The following is a 21272-nucleotide window of genomic DNA, read 5'->3' as shown; positions in this document are numbered from 1 at the left end:
AGTTAGCCTAGTACTTACCTATGAACACAACTTACTGTCACTCACTCAACATTATTTTTTGCCCAGGTTATAGCACAGACATAGCTCTAATGTAATTTCTTAATACCATGAGACATTTCAAAAATGAAGACTTTGTCACCCTTTCGATCTTCATAGATTTATCCAAGACCTTCGGCACTGCATCTCATTCACTTCTAGCTGGTATGGATCTCAGCAATAATACATTAATATGATTCAAATACTACCTTTCTAACTGACCTCATTCTGAGCAGTGGCCACACACATACTCTGACTTCATACTCACTTGCATAGATGTCCCTCAAGGGACACTTCTTGGAACAATGGTATTCAAGATCTTTATCAATTATATGTATTTGTCCATCTCTAGTGTCAATTTAGTCTAATATGTGGATAACTCTAGTACATCCCTAACCCCTTCTACCCTATCCAGTAACCAACTACAGCATACAACTTAACAGATCTTTCAATAGTTGTAACAATGTCTGTCCAATTCCCAACTGCTTCTAAATATTAATAAAAGAAAACTAATTATGGTTATTACAGGTATCATCTCCATTACCTCCCATTTATGAATACCAACTGAACAAGTTTCTCATGCAAAACTATTTGGAGTCCTCACTGGCCATAAACTACATTCTGTCAAACGCCTACACTATGTCACCTGTAAAACTCACAAAAACTAGGCATTCTGTATAAGGCTAAAACATAACTAACTGAATTAGGGTGACTACATATCACACAAACATTATATAGGCTCATAGATTCATAGGCATATACTATGCTAACAACCACAAGGGCTTTGTTAAGCTGAGCCATGCATTCCAAATGTATGCAACATGTTTGGTACCATAGAGGTTATTTTTAGGGATATGTGTAACCTAGGATATGCATAGTCAAAAATATATAGGCTGCCTCTATTCATTAGATACATAGATGACAGACAAGGGGTACATTTCTCATTTCCCATCCACTGGTCCAGGTTATGTTTGAGCAGGGTCAGAGAAGAACGCTGCTTCACATGGATAGGAAGCCTGTTTTAGAGAAGTGATATCCAAGATACATACCTGTTACTCTAATACATCGTATTTATGTTGCAAGTAAGGTTTAAGACCCTGGATTGGGTAATTCTGATGCTATTTGTTTTGTGGATACGCAAGAGGTCCAAAATTGCAGAATGCTGTGGTGTATGCCAGACATAGATCACCCATCAACAGTCTGTAGAAGACACAGTATAGGCATAGGGCTTTGAGGCAATCTGCAGAAGACATGTTAATGTCCTGTATTCTTTATGTGAGAAATCTCTCTGGACATTCTAGCTGTTGTATGCACCTGCTCGGGTACATACTAAAGAGGGCATTGTACTCAATGATGGGTCAGATGAGGGCTGTGTACAGTTTAAAGATGACTTTGTTAGAGCTAGATGCCATACTCTTGCTTGTAAGTTGAGTAACAGAGTGATTTCCTTACTACCTTAGACACATTTTAGTTGAAAGCCAGATTACTGCCTACATATGTCCCAAAATCCCTGACTACTGGCTCTACTGTTAGGGCTGTGTTATCATTTAAGTAGTCTCCTGGAGTAGATGACTTCTCAAAGGGTACTAGTATGCATTTATTGGCATTACGTTTTAAACCATGTCTATGACACCAGTAATTTGTCTGTTTTAGCCCTTCCTGGAAGATATTAGTGTCTTGGGGGAATTCTATGACTGTGCCAGTTTGCAAACATCTGCAAACTTGGTCAGCCAGAGACCATTGCTGTTGGACTTGACTTCCTAGAAGTTGATGTCAAAAAGGAGAGAACTCAGCACTGAGACATGAGGAGCTCTGCTAATGACCAGCCTCTACATGGAGGTGGACTCCCCTATTATATCTTCCTGGGTCCTATCTGAGAGCCAGCTGGCAATCCAGCATGTAACATATGGGGTTTATGACTAATTCCATTAGTTGGTTTACAATGACAGAGTGGGGTATTATATCAAATGCCTTGACCAGGTCAAGGAAGGCAGTATACTTTTTCCACTCATTCATTGCCTTGGCGACCTTCTCTAAGAAGTGTACCAGACTGAATAGGCATGATCTCCCTTGACAAGACTAAGCTGGGTTGAATCCAGTGTCTGAAGGTTTCCAGTGTCATTACTAATTATTTCCATAGTAATTCTTACCATCGCTTTCCATATGAGACTAGTTAGAGTAATGCGTCTGTAGTTTCCAGAAGACCTGCCTTTATGCAGAGGGATGTCTGTTGCAGTTCTCCATTTGTGTGGCATGGAGCGGTTAAATAGTGACTGTAGTAGTCCTGTTAGGTTGTGTTCCATGATATTTAGGAGGCATCCTGGGATATTATCAGGTTCCGTTGAAGTGGTGTTCTTGGCCTTGGAGTGTGCTATATCTTCTGCACAGTGTTCAAGCTAAATAATGTCTAGAAATCTCTTAGCCTGCAGGTTTGGGGTCTTGAATGGTTCCTAGTTTATAGCAGAGTAGTTAAAGTCACCAATGAATATGGTATTGGGTTAAATATTTTCAGTGCCTGGACCATAGAAGGGGACTTGTAGCTAACAAGGATATGGATTTGGACATTGCCTGTACTAATTTAGATGCCGAGAAGCTCAAGCTCATCATCCTGTCTGACCAACCTTAAGGTGACCTTGTAACTGATGTAGATTGAGATACAAATTGCTACTGCCCGCACTGCTTTTCTCATCAGTGATATGAGCAGATACTGCTAAACCTCAAATACTTAGACTTGAAGAAACGTGATAAAATTGCCAAATTTGCAGTCAATGTTTCTACTAGAACTCATCATTGTCCGGTGCTGTATAATCTTAACTGACTAAAATTGAAACACAAACTGTCTTAACACTTTGTCAGCCGAAAAACAGCCATCATTTATTTTACAAAACATTTAAGTCCCCAACACTTTGTACTGTCATTACCTAATGCATTCTTCCCAAATCTCTTAGTTCACAACATTAAAATCTGATATAGATTAATAAATCAAATAATCTTTATGGAGATTTCTTATTTTCTTTTTATGTAGCTAAAATATGGAACTCCATTCCCCACACTGTCCAGACCTCTGGAACAAAACTATTCAATCTGCATTCCTACAAAAATGTAAGATTTACTTAGTATCTTTTAACTTTGTTCTTGTAAATAATATATTCTTTCTTCTTTGGTATCATTCCTTTAAATTATTTCATTAAATGCCACTCCCTCATAATATATAATTTGTTCCTAATACTTTCCGATGACATCCTCCATTCTAAACCTTATCTTAATTCCTTCTGGCTCTTTCTTCCCTACAGCTGAAGTCCTGTTTGCTTATTAAATTCACCTTACAACTTATTAGTAAAGATTTGCATCTCTTTGTCTTATTATAGTATTTTAAGATAATTGTGTTACTGTTACAATTTACTGCTGCATATGAGTTTTCTTTTCCTATTTAGTTCTGGTTTATTTTAAGTTTGCAATATTGGAAACAGTTAGTGTTGATCCTAGGGGAGGTAACATTAAAAATGTGTTAGCTTATAGAGAATACTGGTGGCAGTTATATACTGATGCTATGACTGCACCAGGTATCAATGATTACATTACAGTTAAACCTGCTTTGATGTTGAAATATTGAACCCTATATTAAACAAATGTATTTGTACTATAGATTTTTTAAGTTATGATTTTTTTATATATTAATTTAGTGTGTTGATACATGATTATGCATTTATTATAAGAAAATTCCACTGATTTTATTGCATTTATTAGTATGTTTAAATAGTGTATTTTTTAAGAATGCTATGGCTTTAAGAAGATTTTGGCGCCAATTTGAATGTATTTAAACAGTTTCTTTTGGAGATTGCACTTTGTTCTGATGAAGCTCATGTGATACGAGTGAAAGTGCTTAACCCTGTTGGTTAATAAAATAACTTGTGGATTTTAATAGCAGGCTGGAATTGTTCCTTGGCTGTACAGTGTGTAGTTTGCGAGTGGTCACCTGCGTTTGGTTCTATTTTGGTATTCATTAGTTCTGGTTTAAGCACTTGGGCTTCAGGCCAGTTATTTTACATTAAGAAGGTTCGTGGTCTGCACTCTTGTGGGAGGAGAGGCTGGACTCTGTCCTTCTGAGCTGGGAATTTCTGGTTAAAGGCTTATAGTGCCTGAATATTTGAACTGTATCTTACTGAAATTGGTACACCTTGCTTGCTGTTGCATAGACTAGATCCAGGCCTGCTGAATCTAGCTTTGTTTGTATGCTTGTTGTTTGTTTGCTTGTTATTTCCCTGAAATGCTAATTCCACCTAAAACATGGCTTTTCAGTGCTTCTGTGGATCCCTAGTGATATCTGCATTGCTTACTGTACTTATTTCCTTGTTTCACTTGAATGAAAGTTACTGTTTGTCGTTTTTGCATTTAAGTTACCTGTAGCACATTGCATTTAAGTTACCTGGCACTTGCTCACTAAAAAAATTATATAAGTCAGCACTAAAAAATTAAAAGCACTACACCCTCACAAACTCCCCTTGAGTACCTTGTTCCCCATTGGCCCTTTTTTTTCAATTATAAAGGAATTCCCAATACTATTCTAGCATGTCCAAAGGTCAGTTGTCAATCTCATCTCCGGTCCAGCTGGTGAATCTGGGGATCTTGAGGCAATGTTACAACTGCCTCATGTACACAGACAACCCTCTCCTCCTCCCAACAAATTCCAACACATGCGAGAGATGCAACCATATAATCAAACTGGAGGCTAAGCTCTCTCAACTCAGTACTGGCATAACCAGTCAGGAGGAAAAGGAAACCAAATTCACTACAATTCCAGTCTCACATAGACCTACCACGACAGCAAACCAAACACATAAACACACAAAAACATACTCGGAGGCTCTAAATAAAAATCTGCCTAAGCAGCAGAGACCTCCAAAGCAGACACCCAAGCAACCGCTACCCCAAAACAAAACATGTGCAACACATAACTCACAAAGCCAGTGTGCCAAACAGTCACAGCCCTTAAGGCTAAACAACGCACCTGATAGACTTGTAATAGTTGACTCTATCGTCAGGCACACTGACGTCCCGCTCACCAGGCTGAACAAGGAGAAGGTCACGGTGAGCTGCCTGTCAGGCGCTAGGATCCGCCACATAACACAAGCACTCAGGTCACTCCAAGACAAGTACAAATATGACTCAGTCATTGTCCATGCTGGTGTGAATGACCTGAGACGTACCTCCCTGGACTACATGAAAAGAGACATAGAGGAGCTCTCTGAGCATGTAGTCCAGGCCGGTATGACCCTGACCTTGAGTAGCATCTTACCCTCACCAAGAATGATGCCACAATATGAAGACAAGATGATCAATTTCAACAATTGGCTTAAGTATTGGTGTGATTCAAAGGGGATCCAATGGCTGTCAGCCTGGGATGACATGCTCAACAAGCCACGATGCTTCGCTAGGGACAGCTTGCACCTATCACCCCTGGGCTTTCGGATATTGGCAAAGGCTCTTGCTACCCCCATAGTGTCTTTTTTAGGCAAGGCTCAAAAGACAAACCCACCTCCATAGGTATCACAAGGGATAAGAAACTAAGAGTAGTGCTACTCAACGCCAGAAGTCTAAACCTCAAGATGCATGCACTCGAAACTCTCCTTAGCATGGAGAACATCGATATCTGTGCAGTAACAGAAACCTGGTTCAAGGCTCCCGAGAGCACCCCAGCACTACCAGGTTATACCTCATACCATGCTTTTCAGCCCCAAAACTTGGACCGAACCACAAAAGGAGGGGGAGTATCAATATTCATCAAAGATACCCACACCTCCAGGTTGGTGGCACAGCACGAAGCATCAGAGACTATCCATGTGCAACTAACAGTGGGAAAACTGCCTTCCAGTTTATAGCCTGCTACAGACCACCCTCCCAAACCCAGGAACTCCACTCGGCCTTCCTGAGAACACTGGAAAATATGAAGATCTCTCCAAACACCATTATATTGGGCGACTTCAACTACCCAAACATAGACTGGGAGCATTACTCTAGCTCCAACACTCTAGCCCAAAGGTTCCTAGAATTTATAAACTCAAATGCTATGGAACAACTTGTTACCACTCCCACAAGAGGGGAAAACATACTGGACCTGATCATCACCAACATGCGGACTCTATGCTCCAGACCAGAAGTGTATCCCTCACTGGTAAGATCAGACCATAAACTAATCTCACTGGATATTCACATCCCGACCCCACCACCTGCCCAGAAATCAACAGTGAAAAACTTCTCTAAAGCAAATTTCACACTCCTCAAAACCGAGGTGGAATCCTTCAAAGCCCCTGGACCTGTGGAAAATACGGCCCAGACCGCAGAATCCTTTATAAACGCATTCTATGAACACCTTCAGGAATGCATGGATCATGCAATCCCAAATAAAACCAAGACCCAATCCTCCAAAGGCAGACATCCTGTCTGGTGGACCCCAGCCATAAACAAACTATACAATAGAAGGAGGAAGCTACTACATGATAGAGCAAAATCCCAAAAAGGGAAGGCATCTCTGATCAGTATTAGCAAAAAACTACGGGCACTCATAAAATCATCTAAGGCCAGCTTCGAGAGAAAAATTGCACAGGACACTAAGGGTAATCACAAGGCTTTCTATAGTTATGTTAGGAACCTGGGTGGGAATTCCCAGATATGCACAGAATTAGTCCAAAATGACAAAAAATACACCAAACCCACAGACATTGCCAACATTCTAGCTGACAGGTTCAGCGCAAACTTCCCCACCAAAGGGCAAATATCTATCCCAGCAGAGTGCTGCCCCCCTGACATCTCAGATGCTCAGGTATGAGCCTCCCTCTCCAAAGCAAAAAAACACAACATCAATGGGACCAGACGGTGTCCCAGGCTGCGTCCTACAAAACTTCAAGAAGAGCTAAACCCAAACATAAAACTACTGTTCAATTTCAGCCTTACTACAGGATATATACCCAAAGAGTGGCGTACAGCAACGGTGGTCCCACTCCACAAAGGTGGTGCATCAACGGATCCTGGAAACTACCGCCCCATCAGCCTGACTAGCTTGGTCTGCAAAGCTATGGAAAGGATCATCATGGACCTTATAAATAAAGATATTGGGGACCTACAGACACTGGATCCTACCTAGTTTGGCTTTGTTAAGGGAAGATCCTGCCTCTTAAACCTGGTAGATTTCTTTGAAACAGTCACCAAGGCCATTGACGAGGGGAAGGTGGTCCACACAGCCTACCTGGACCTCGCAAAAGCCTTCGATACAATACCCCACTCGGGCATTATAGATAAGCTCACCAGCTTAAATATAAACCCCTATGTCACTAGATGGGTTGCAAACTGGCTCAAGGACAGAACCCACATGGTTAGAATTGCTGGAGCCATGTCAGACTCCAAACCAGTTACAAGTGGCGTCCCACAAGGCTCAGTCCTGGGACCACTCTTGTTCGGTATATATTTCTCAGAGGTACAGGTCAACATGGAAGGACTGTGGCTGACCAAGTTCACAGATGACTGCAAACTGGGAGCCATAATCGACTCTCCAGCCGACACAAGCATCCTCCAAAAGGGCCTCATAGAAACAGACAACTGGTGCCAGAGCCATGGCCTCAAGCTAAATGCCAAAAAGTGTATAGTCATCCCCTTTGGCAAAAACAAAGTGCCCACAAATTACCACATAAGTGGTAATCCATTAAGTACGGAAGAAGTAATTAGGGACCTGGGGACCCAAGTTGATAGCATTCTCTCATTTGACAACCACGTGGCCAAAGTGGTTAGAAAAACATTTTATATAGCCCACCTAATCATGAAGGGATTCACATCTAGATCAGGGGAGGTCATCGTGCCTCTTTACTCATCCCTCATCAGGCCCATAATTGAGTACAATGCCCCTTTTGGGATGTACCTTTCCAGACACCTGCAGCAACTGGAAAGACCCCCAAAAGTACCTCACCAAGAGGATCAAAGGGCTCAAACAGATGCCATATGCTGCCTGGTTAAACAAACTCCAGCTCTACTCAGTGGCATACCACCTGCTCAGAGGCGCCTGATCTGTGCCTGATGTATAAAGCCATGTCCAACCCGGAATTAATGGACATGCTGCACCTCAGAAAATCCAAATCCCATCAAGCTACGTGCTCGAGAGACTTGAACCTCAGCACTGAAATAAATAGGACATGCTGGAGGGACAGATTCATAACCCAGAGGCTCCCTTCACTATGGAATAAAATCCCAGTCCAGGTTAGGCAGAGTCCCTCATTGACACTCTTCAAGAGGAATCTTGATGAGTGGATGGGGGATCGTAGGTTTACCCCAGGTATCACTTCTGTGTCACTGTTAGACAGAGGCACAGTATACTAACCTCGAAAAAGGGCATAGCAAAATTCATTTAAAATGGGTGGCGAAAGCCAAACACACTCTGGCTAGGCTTATAAATGCCCTAGGGCAGATAGCCTAGTATGAACCTATGAACCTATAGTATTTACACAATTGCATAACAATGCTAATTTATATCAGGTTTGTAAGTGTTGAGTTTTTTTCTCCCTGGGCCTCCACTGAAACAAAAGATGTTTGCTTATTCAGATAATCCAGATAAACAAATGGAATAAATAAATACATACCTACATACATAAGTAACTCAAACTGTTACACACCTAACAGAAGCCGGTTCCATGAGGCATTCTGGATGAGCTGTATTATGACTTTCATCATGATTTCACATAGGCTAATGGGTCTAAAATTATTTGGGACTAATGTGTCCTCCCCTTTGTAAACTATTAGCATTATAACTAGTTTGATGCAGATCAGGGACATTTCCACCTACTACAATTGTGTTTAATCTAACAGGCAAGGATTTTGTTACATTCTCCTTGATTCTGAATAGGAAACCTTACATTACGTAGTGCAGTTCCATGAAACCCAAGTATTCTGTTTTACTTATGGCAGCAATTTTAACTTCTGTAGTTAGGTAAGTCATATCTCTCTTTGTCTGTATAACATCTTGAATATGTATTTGGTTATTGTGAATGTTTTTTTATGCCCGCTTGCTGTGTCCTGTTTACTGGGTAATAAGGTAATTGTTTACTGCTAACATGTTACAATCACAACTTTCCCTTTAAACTTTGTGATGCAATTCCAGAGCACCTTATAACTGTTTTCAGCTTATGATGATAACCCAAGTTCATAGTGAAAGATCTGATAAAAATGTAGTAGTTTCTGTGCTTTGTTAAATCTGGCCTTGTTTTCTGACTAGTATAATTTAAGAAAGCTAAGTAGTGTCTCTAGTTGCTGCACATCTTTCCCATTTTTATGATTTCACCAAACAGGGTAATTGATTTTCCTTGAATGTTTGTGTCTTATCAGTATATGTTTACTGACAAAGCTAATAATATCCTAGAACACATTAATAATATCCTTATTAGTATTTTATAGGTCATTGAAAATCTCAGGCTGTTTTCACAACTATGTCAATTAACTGCATCATCATTTTAAATGGTAAAGTCTGGAAGAATGATTTAATTATTGATAAGTCTGATTTTACTCTTAGGCTAAAGATGATGCTGTGGTGGTTTGTGTGTAAATTACAGAAGATATGTCATAATATCTCCTTAGGTCAAGGGAAGCATCTGATTGTTCCCACAAAAAACTCATCATTCATTTTAGATATAGTCTATGAAAAGGAAAATTCCGTTAAAGGAGGTGGACAGGACCAGCTTTCCTCAGAACCAGAGTTCTTTGATTGTAAACCTTCAAGGGAAAAAAACCCTTCCTCTGTCAATGTCAGAATCTTCTAACAAAGTTTCTTCAGGAATTTCTTTGAGATTGCACTCTGGTAAGGATTTTTGAGTCCCAGGATTAACAGCCTGCAACAACTGCCCAGCTAAGGTAAGGAAATCATCTTTGTAAATAACTACCATGTCTAAAGATAAATAAGTCTTTGCAGGGACCAACATGGAAAAAGACTGACCAGAAGAAGGCACTATGCTCTGGCAAGAGGTCTTGTTCCCCAGCCACTCAAAGAAGATGGCTCTCCCATGCCCAGATTGGACACACAAACAACCTTAGAGGACATGGTTGACCCCTGGTCCATGGTGGCTGAAGGAACTACACCAGATGAACCCAGAGAAGTAAGTGAGTGGTCTGAAGAACACTGTTTGGCCACTACAGAGTCACCCGCTAATGGCTGAGCCACTATCTGAGCCTGTAGTGGTAGCAAGGGCTCTTTACTGTGTTGTATGTTCTTTTCAGGTAGAGCTGGAAGCACCAGCAGGACCAGAGTAAGTGTCTGTACTGTAGCTGAGGAAGAAGCCTGGTTGCTGGCAAGCTCTGCTCAAAAGAGTCAGGCAGAAGGTAAGATGTCAGACAAGTGTTCACAGCAATCACACTTACACTTCCTCTGTCAAAAGTGAAAGCACAAGAAGTACACTAAAAATCACCATCAGAACTGAAAAAAAATCCTTCACACACCTGGAGAAAATACTGCAGGTAAGTCTATACAAGGATTTTACATAAAGAACATGTCTTCCTCAGTAATATACTTTCCAATCCCTACACAAATAATTCAAAGTTTTCAAAAGCAGTACATATTTACCACAAAAAGAGTACTCAGTAGTGAAAAATAAGCCCTAAACTGACTGGAAACTTCCAATAATATAAAAAATAAATAAATAAGAGGGGCTCATAAATGGAAATACTGTTTTGAGTCAGAAAATAAAATGAAGTAATATTTTCTTAAAAAGGCAAAATTTTCTGAGTGAAAAGGTTCTGCTATGGGGACTTATTTGGCAGAAATTAATCTCAAACCTGATTAATCCTCTATTGAAGGCTCAGAGTTGCTTCTTCTCAAGGCAGCAAGAAAGTAATGATGTTTCTACACTCTGGTTGCTGATTTTTTTCCCCCAAGGGAGTGGCTAATCACCACTCAGAGTGTTGGTGAGAGAGAGAAGCAGAGGTCTGTGAAGTTGGTCAGTTGTTGTATCCTGGGCAGGAGACAACCCAATAGTCAAAAGACTACTGTAGCAGTGAGAATGATAAACATTTCCATTTTGCATAAGGTGAATACATTCAAGCTGATTATACAAGGAAGACTGCACTAAGCAGAATTTTTTTGTTTTGTTTTTTTGCTTGAAATTATGTTTGGTAAACTTTCCATATATTGTACATCTAAAGGTCTATATATGTTTGATTGGGGTCAATATTATAACATCGAGCCCAAAACCACAAATGCTGAATACCCCGAAGACTGAGGACAGCAATTTTTTTCCCTGGGAAAAAAAATTGCTGTTCCAATACAAAACATGAAACACACAAACACTACAAACTATTTCCAATGTGGGGGCTTCACCCCCATACCCCCCTACTTAAATATACCAACTTTGAGCTCACATCACAGTGGAGGAAATAGCGAAGCCGTGGAAATGGCCCACCGGATTCTTTCCCTGGGAAAGAATTCGATGCTCCACGGCTTCAATATTGTCAGTCTTGGAAGTTTCAAGTTCGATGTTATAACATTCAAAGTTTTGACACTTCGATGTTATGACATAGACCTGTTTGATTGCCATGTTTAGGACTTAAACTATTTCATGAAGCCTGTAAGCCTTTAGGACTTACTGGATTTCAAAGTGTTTGTTTGTCATAACCCTATATTAATATATTGTAGGCAAAACATTATCCATAATTGCTATCGTGTTTTTTTCTCTTATTGATATTTACTTTAAGTATTAAATTCCTCTGTATGATATTAGCTCCCCAGCACTGCATTCTGACTCAGACAAGCTATTTTCTAATAGAGCCTTCTAAGAAATATATAATAAACAGTATAATGACAATTCCTGAAACCTTTCAGAATATATCAAGGTTTCACCACTCTTTCATTTTCCTAGAAACAAATATAGGTACCTTTTTAAGCTGTTTGTGATGGTATTCTTGAAAACTAAAGAATACGGAGTTGCACTCAATAGTGGTCTAGATCCGTGTGGTGTAACGTGGTACAGAGATCTAGAAGAGCAAATATGCCTTGCAGAATTAGTTAGGCTATACAGTATGCTACTCTGACTTTATTAGATGCACACTGCTCAAAGTTTAAATGGTTTTCTATCATTTCTTTGTCTATCAACACCCCAATTTATTTAATGATAGTATATTTTTTACATGATCAAACCATGTTGTTATAAAATCAACTCAGTGTACCTTGGACAAAAGGGACTGCCTCTTGTAGGATCCTCATTCAGCAAATATGCAGTTTTGACATTCTGTGAATTGTCTTCTAAGGTGGTTGGTAAGCAGGTGAATAACACTCCTTGAAAAGAGAATTGTGTCTTGACTGCCTCATACACATGCATGAGCTGTTGCATGCTGTTAAATAAATTTGTTAGAGTCAGACTGTAAAAATCATTGAGTTATTTAAACACAATGTCAATTAATAACAAACAATAATGCAGGAGAAACTCAGATATCTTATTCACTAATGTACATTAGGAGGCAAAAAACCATACACAAAGTTTGTATAGAATTTTGACTGCTTTATTGACCAAAACACATTGGTTATATACATTTCATTATCAGTTTTGCCCACCTCACTGGTGTGGCTAGTGACAGGGTCTTTACATCATAGTAATTCATGAAAAGTGCTGAATTTGTGTTTTTCAAAAAGTCCTTTTCCCATGAGAATGTTGCAGCCTTGCAAGCAGCTGGTCAGTCACGATGACCTCCTGAGGATGTAGCCAATTTAAGGTTCTCTGATTAGTTCAAATACAATAGATGTATGTCCTCCTTAAAGCCTCCCTTTGTCTTTTTTGTTCCCAGCTGCGCACTATCAGAGATAGTGCGCAAGGCTACTCTCCTGGTGGAGGCAGGAAAGAGGACACACATGCGAACAGATTTATTATTTTCTAACTTTGCAAAATAATCTTTACTTGGAAGACATGAGCCAGACTGCATCTGCAAGCTGCCAAGGTCAAATTTCTGATTACACTGCAGCTTGTGCTTCAAGCAATAATATGCAGGTTTATTTTTACTGTTATTCTAGTAAGACAGAATTAAATGCATTACATTATGGATTTGAGTACATTTATTCCTAACTAAAGCACACATTTCTCTATATATTTGATTACACAACTTATATATGTTTGAATGATTAAATACACATCTTCCTAAGCAGCACACATTGTAAATATATTTTTCTAGGCAGCATGTATGTAAATATATTTTCTAAGCAGCATATATAGATTTTTCTAACATTCTCCCTCCTCTTAATGCATTTTATTCTGTTTAAAACATAAACAATATTATTTTATTTCTCAGCCTTTCCCTTTCAAGGGCTTTCAGCTAAGTAAGTCATTGGTTTTATATTTTAGAAAAAGCATTATTTGAAATTAAACTTTTAATTTCAACACTTTGGTAAAAAGTTTTAGTAGCAGATATATCAACAAATTTTTGATTAATTTTTTCATGCAGGGAATTTCACAGTAAACACATGCTCCTATTAGGAGTATACCCACACAAATAGCAATTAAATGTTTAATAGGATGGAACCCCACCCCCCCAAACAGATTCTGGAAAAAGTCCGTCAGTGGGTTTGGGCCTGGTTTAGTCATTGCTGATACTTGCTGAATTACCTCTAGGTGGTCATTGATTTCATGTTGGTTGTCTGGAATGTACGCACAGCATTTTTCTTCGTGTACCACCTCTTGCCGCTAGGGTGAAGTAAAGAGCCATTCGATTTTGTAGCACAACAGTTTTTATTGCATTCAGTTCATTAGTCACCAATTCTAGGGTGGAAAAAGTTGCATTGTTCATGACTTTTTGACAGCTTTCTCAGCTCCCAGATCGATTTGACTGCTCCATAGGCTGGTGGTATTTCTGCCCTGGATATAACACTGTTGCCCAAGTTTATATGAGTTAATTTACTTTTGTCTTTCACTGAATTATGGCCTTTTCAACCAGCTTTGATTTTACCAACTGGATTCACAGGGTTTTTTTTTCACTGGACCTTCAGATTCTCGAGCTGTTTCCCTTACGTTTCATATTTTACCCAAAGGTAATTCTGCAGTATGTCTTATTGCTGAAACCAGATAACCCAAAAAACAACTGCCGGACCAATTCTCAGGTAACCATTTATATGCCTTTTTTCCACAAATAAAATCATTACTTTGGTACTGATACGTGTTATCCCTGCATGAAACATTTTCCTATTCTTAATAGACAATTGCTTAGTTAAGACTAGATTGTCACATACTGCATTTAATGTAGTTTTTATTGAACTCAGATATGAATCATGGTTTGTATTACAAACAGTACCCCCACTTTTGACTTTAATGTAACATTTATAAGACATTGTTATATTACCATTACTCCAGCCCACCTGGAGGGTATTACTTGTAGAGACATACAATTTCTTTTTGTGTGAACAGGTAAAAATAAAGCAATTTTGTCCTGTGATTTCACAGTGCCTGTGTCAAATAACAGGTTTTTCCAAGTTTCATTTATTCCCAAGGGGACAGCAGACATCAAAAGTCCTCCATATGCTGTGGGTGTTGCAGTACAGACCCAGCAATTTGAAACGTTTATAGTCTCTACATAAACTCGTTTCATAGCCAGGTATGTGTTAAAGTTTGGGTGCCAGTCTGTAGCCAGTCCTTCATCACGTTTATTAATTTTACTTTTGTAGTTATATGCAAGAAAAACCATAACAACAAAAAGGTTACTACAAACATAGTTATTAAGTGTATGATCAGTAGGCCAGTGAACCAATGTCTCTGGGGTTGTTTTACATTTTTATTTATTCTGCCTCTGGCCATCCTGTTCCTGTGGTATGTCCAAACTGAATTTCTTAACAGGTTTGCAGTGGGTTAAATGAACCCAAGATGATCTCTCAGCAATTTTCACTGCAGTGGGTGTTGCCAACAGTACCTGGTACGGACCTTTCCACCTTGGACTCGCCCAGTTCTTTCTCTTTATGACTTTCAGCCAAATCCAGGACCCCGGGGTCAGCACGGCTTCTGGTTTTGTTTCTTGTTTATCTGAAAAAGAGTTCAACTGCAAAACAGTCTTATTTATAACAGTTTTTTTTATTTAATTAGCTAGTGAACTGTCAGCCTCCAGCCCTGCAGGCATGAGAGCTTTTTACTGAGGCACATAATATGCCCTTTTAAATACTACTTTAAAGGGGATTAAACCCTTTACATTTGTTATTGTTTTCATGCTCAGCAATGCTAGAGGTAAACAGCAAATCCAATTCTTCTGAGTCTTACTCATCAACTTTCTTAACTTGTTTTTTTTTAAAATCCCATTGTACCTCTCCACCAGTCCTGCTGACTGTGGGTGGTAAGCACAGTGATTCCTTAAGGAAAAGCTTCTACCCATTTTGAAAACATATCTATGATCACTAAACAGTATTTTTTCCTTCACATTTATTCAACTCTATGAAGTCCATACAAATAGTATGGAATGGATATGGTGGTGTAGGAAACTCCCTTGCTTGTTTTTTAAATGCTCCTTGTGCATGGTGCTTTGTTACAAGTATGACAAGCTGCACAAAATTTTATTGTATAATTTATGTATCCATATGTTTGGAATATTTTATTTACTAACTGTACCATCCCCCCTGTTGAGACATGGCTCTGCCCATGGCTCAACAAAGCTGCATTTTTAAATAAATTAGACGGTAATATTAAATTGCACCTTGTTTTACCCAGTTTTGTTTTTTTTGCTGTTGTAGTAAGCATTTGCATTGTTTTTAACATGTTTAAATCTAAAATTTCAAAGGGTTGTAATTTTTCAAAAAATAAAGTTTCTGAGTCTGAGGCTGCTTGCTTTGCAGCTGCATTAGCTCGTGCATTACCTTTTGAAATTTTATCCTGTTGTTTTGTATGAGCTACACATTTACAAATAGCTACTTTAGTAGGCAACTGAATAGATTTTAATAGCTCCAAAATAAATTGCGCATGATTAATAGGTTTTTTACTGGATGTAATCATCCCTCTATTTTCTTTATTATTGTGCAAACACATGCACTGTAGAAAAAGCATACTGATTATCAGTATATATGTTTACTTTTTTTGCCTTTTACTAAAATACATGCTTCTGTCAAGATTACCAGTTTTGCTGCTTGAGCATACAAGTTGTGTGGCAAAGTTTGTGCTTCTAAATTTTTAGTGTCTGTAACTACTGCATACCCCACCAGATTTTTTTTGTAGGACCCCTTCTGCATGAGCCATTTACGTAATATGTCACCTCAGCATTATTTAAGGGCATATTTGTAAGATCTTGTCTAGGTAAAGCTAACTGTTTATATGAGGTTGACTCAGCAGTATGGTCATACATGAAAGATGTCTAGCAGGAGAAAGGTATGCAACTTTTTGTGGCAGAATTATTGCAACTGCATGAGGCATTTTCAATGTGAGAGGGTGGAATAACACCATTGAGGCTGAAGCCTGTACTGCCATTGCTGCTGCAACTACTGCTTGTACACAGTGAGGCAAAGATTGCACCACTGGGTCTAACTGTAATGAATAGTAAGCTATGGGGCATTGCTTATCCCCATGTTGTTGCTTTAATACTGATGTCATGTACCATTGCTTACAATCTATGGTCTAAAAAAAAACGTTTGTGATAACTTGGAAGTCTTAAAACTAATGAAGAAGCTATTAACTGCTTCAACCTGCAGAAAGCCATTTCTGCTTTTGTTTTTCATTGTAAAATAATTTGGTACCCAGTTCCAACAAAAATTAGTTGTACCTAGGAAAGACATTATTTCTTTTTTAGTTGTTGGTTTGGGTGCTTGCAAAATTGCTGTTTTTTTTTTTCCCCTTGTCTTTTTTTCCACTATTTAGTATTTTACCTTTACTGAATATTACATATTTCAGGTATTTAACCTGTGTTTTTTTTTTTTTTTTTTTCCCAAAGTTTGTAACTTACTCTTGTTTACTTTGTGTCCTTGTATTACTAAAAATTTTAACAATGCTACTGTATTTACCCTGCACTGCTGCTGGGTGCTGCTAGCAAGATGTTATTTACATAAAGTAGTACTTGGCTGCCCCCTGGTGGAGAAAACCCTGCCAGGTTGCTAGCCATCTCTTGTGCGAATATCGTTGGACTTTCACTATATTCCTGTGGTAGTCGGGTGTACGTATACCTTTTGCCCTGAAATGTAAATGCAAACCAATGCTGGCTGTCAGGGTGGATAGGTATTGAGAAAAATGCATTGCTAATATTTACCACGGTGAAATATTTCTGTTGCGGCTTCAAATTATTTAATAAGGTATGTGGGTCTGGCACCGTAGGTGCTCTTGGTATTACTGCATTATTCACAGCTTATAAATCTTGTACCATCTGCCATTTCCCGTTTGCTTTTTTTTTTTTTTTTTTTTTAACAGGAAATAGGGGTGTATCACATGGTGAATTAGGAGATTCTACCAGTACTCCTTTTTTGAGTAATGCTGCTTATTATAGGCTTAATTTTTACTTTTGCATTCTTTTTTAAAATGTATTGTTTTTTTTTTTTTTTCTCTGTGGTTTAAAAGCTGACTTTGGGGTAATTGTAACTGGTCCTGCTGCTTGAATAAGCCCTACATTTAACTTGCCTGTTGACCACAGAGTTGTTGGAATTTTACACAAGGCCTTTTTTTTTTCTTTTAATAAAAATGCTAATCAGCTGTCCTTACTAGATTGCAAGTGTACAGCTGTATGTGTTTGTGTCAACCAATTCAGTTTTGTTTTTATATCCCTTGTCCTGACATTTTTAAATCAGTCTGTTTTTCCATTTTGTTACCTTTTTTTTTTTCTCTAAGTCTGCCCATTTAAAACTTTTGTTTTTTGTCAAGCTGACATGTGGCAGTCTATTGGACTTATACAATTTTATGAACTCCTGAGGTAATGAACAGCTTACTACACTGTTTCCCTCAGTATTCCAGCATAAAGTTTGTAATATTAATTTGTCAGCAGGATTTTTACTTATATTTTTTATTAGGTCCTGGTGTGCTACAGTAGTATGGAGTACAATGTAACAAGTGCTGCTGATCAGTGTCAAGGGAGGGTACCTTACTGATGGCTACGTTCATCAGTTCTTTGGTTACTGCCCCTGGACCAATCATAACTAGGTCCTGGCTGTACCAATAATAGGCTTCACCCTCTGATCACACCACAAGAGTATTCACTTGTCTTTGTGCTTCCATACCCTGCATGGTAGGAACTACTGCTATGCCAAATATCTGCACAAGGTCTTTTCCCAGTAAGTTTACTGGATATTTTTTGCAGAAACTACAATTTTACTTTTCTGAGTCATACCTGAAACAGGGTCAGTTATTGCTATATTATGGGAAAGTGGTTCCCTGTATAGCTGTCCATTTGCTGCTTTTACTAATATATAATCAGGTGATTTAGAATGTTTTGGTAACTTGGAGGGGTGTATCAAAGTCCGTGACGCTCCTGAGTCACACAGGAATTTGACCTTTCTTCCCTCCACCAGAAGTGTTACTTCTGGTTTTGTATTTGCTAGGTAGAGCTTCAGGCTCAACAATACTAAATCTAAAATTTTATTTTCATTTTTATTCTTTACATCTGTTTGTACTTCCTCTATTCCCTCTACTACATTCACATTTTCTTTTTGTTTGTTAACCTTTTCTGATGATTTTTGGTTATTATTACTATTATATAGTCAGTCCACATTTCCTTTATTTTCTGTTATTGCTTTCTTATTTTGTTTATAGTCCCTAGCTAGATGCCCTTTTTACCTGACTGTAATACAAATACTTTAGCTCCGTCTTCAGCAGTGAAGACTTGTGCCCTTTTTTTTCTTTTTACTATTAAGGTGTCTTTCAGTACGTCTAGCATACTCAAGTAAGGCTTGCAGCCTGCTTGTTCAGTGATTTATCATATGCCTTGTAATAAAACTACTAACAGAGGCAATGCAACCTTTTAAAAATGTATATATATATATATATTTTTTTTTTAATTGTTATTTTAAGCATTTTAATAATTTAGCATAATATCCATCTACTGTCTCATTTCCCTGCTGTATGCATTAATTAATGCAAGTCCAGTCTGCTCTAAGTTTTTATTTTTCAGAGATTCTGTCTGTTAGACCTTTCACTCTGTTGTCTAAAAATGTTTCAGAATTTTTTAAGCTTCTGTTTTTTTTTGCCTGGCCTGCATCAGATTAAAGCTTGTTTAAGGAGCTTAACTAGTGAAAGTTTATCTAGTTTACTATCAAATTTATACTTGTTAACCCATTTTGCGAAATATTTCACATTATCTGCTCTCTGTAATTGCATATATTTTGCATCTTTTGTTAGGGGCGGGTCACGTGACCCTTTAGTGCATTCATTTCCCATGTCTCTGAAAGAGAAAAAAAAGGAAGAGAGAGAGAGAGAGAGAGAGAGAGAAAAAAAACAACAGAACTGTTACGTAACCCTTTCTCTTGTACCACGTGGTATCTCTATTCCCCGTATTCACAGTAGTGTCTAGAATGACTGTTTACTTTGTTTTGCTTTATTTCCTGATCTATGACTCAAGATACAATACTTCGACTACCTCTCTCCCTGCTATTACAAACCTTAGCAATAGCATAGTGTAACCTGGTCCCCGATCTAAAACAAAAACAAAGAGAGGAATTTTGCTTACCCGAGCCTCCTGCTTATGTTTGATAGGTTTTTTAGGACCCAGTTTTCCGCTTTTCGGCCACAGATCAGATAAGTGGACAGCCTCTTTAGGCACGACAATTCAGTCGGAGGTCTTTCCTTCTTCTGCGCAGACTTCAGTACCACCTATATATTCTGACCTGTAGCTTACCAAGGGAAATCCGGCTCGAAGGACCAAGATGTTAAATAAATTTGTTAGAGTCAGACTGTAAAAATCATTGAGTTATTTAAACACAATGTCAATTAATAACAAACAATAATGCAGGAGAAACTCAGATATCTTATTCACTAATGTACATTAGGAGGCAAAAAACCATACACAAAGTTTGTATAGAATTTTGACTGCTTTATTGACCAAAACACATTGGTTATATACATTTCATTATCAGTTTTGCCCACCTCACTGGTGTGGCTAGTGACAGGGTCTTTACATCATAGTAATTCATGAAAAGTGCTGAATTTGTGTTTTTCAAAAAGTCCTTTTCCCATGAGAATGTTGCAGCCTTGCAAGCAGCTGGTCAGTCACGATGACCTCCTGAGGATGTAGCCAATTTAAGGTTCTCTGATTAGTTCAAATACAATAGATGTATGTCCTCCTTAAAGCCTCCCTTTGTCTTTCTTGTTCCCAGCTGCGCACTATCAGAGATAGTGCGCACAAGGCTACTCTCCTGGTGGAGGCAGGAAAGAGGACACACATGCGAACAGATTTATTATTTTCTAACTTTGCAAAATAATCTTTACTTGGAAGACATGAGCCAGACTGCATCTGCAAGCTGCCAAGGTCAAATTTCTGATTACACTGCAGCTTGTGCTTCAAGCAATAATATGCAGGTTTATTTTTACTGTTATTCTAGTAAGACAGAATTAAATGCATTACATTATGGATTTGAGTACATTTATTCCTAACTAAAGCACACATTTCTCTATATATTTGATTACACAACTTATATATGTTTGAATGATTAAATACACATCTTCCTAAGCAGCACACATTGTAAATATATTTTTCTAGGCAGCATGTATGTAAATATATTTTCTAAGCAGCATATATAGATTTTTCTAACACATGCAGTGGGTTGTCATAATATAGTCTTATTTTCACTTTCAATAGACTGTGTCTACAAAACAAATTTGGGTGAAAGAACATGTTGCACATCAAAAGAACAATTGGCTGAGAAGCAAGATAGACCGTGGAATTGGGAAAATTCAGTGCCTCATTCAGCAACTCCATCATGTGAACACTCAACAGGGAGATTCAACACCTTATTCAGTAACACAATCACACAATTACTGATCATCATCATCTCTCTTTTTTCGTATTCTGCATGGGGGGTGGGGGGTGTATTAAGTGTTGCCATTTCTTACCCTCTTCAAATCTCCTGCCTGAATGTCTCAGGTCTTCTCTCACATAATCCATCCATCTGTTTGCTGGACATCCTTGTTTCCTTTTGCCTTTTTCTTGTCACTATAAACCATAACATCTAATGTTGCCTGAACTACTGTAATCTGTTTTCTTTAACCATATCCGCAATTGGACCTGCTTTAGCTGCTTCTGATCTAATGCCATCAATCCATGTCTGCTCCACTATGTACATC

The sequence above is a fragment of the Protopterus annectens genome, chromosome 7.part1, assembly GCF_019279795.1.
Source record: "Protopterus annectens isolate FY-2018-M chromosome 7.part1, PAN1.0, whole genome shotgun sequence".
NCBI lineage: Eukaryota > Metazoa > Chordata > Ceratodontiformes > Protopteridae > Protopterus > Protopterus annectens.
The sequence above is the reverse complement of the archived record's forward strand: the minus strand, read 5'-3'. Positions refer to the sequence as shown.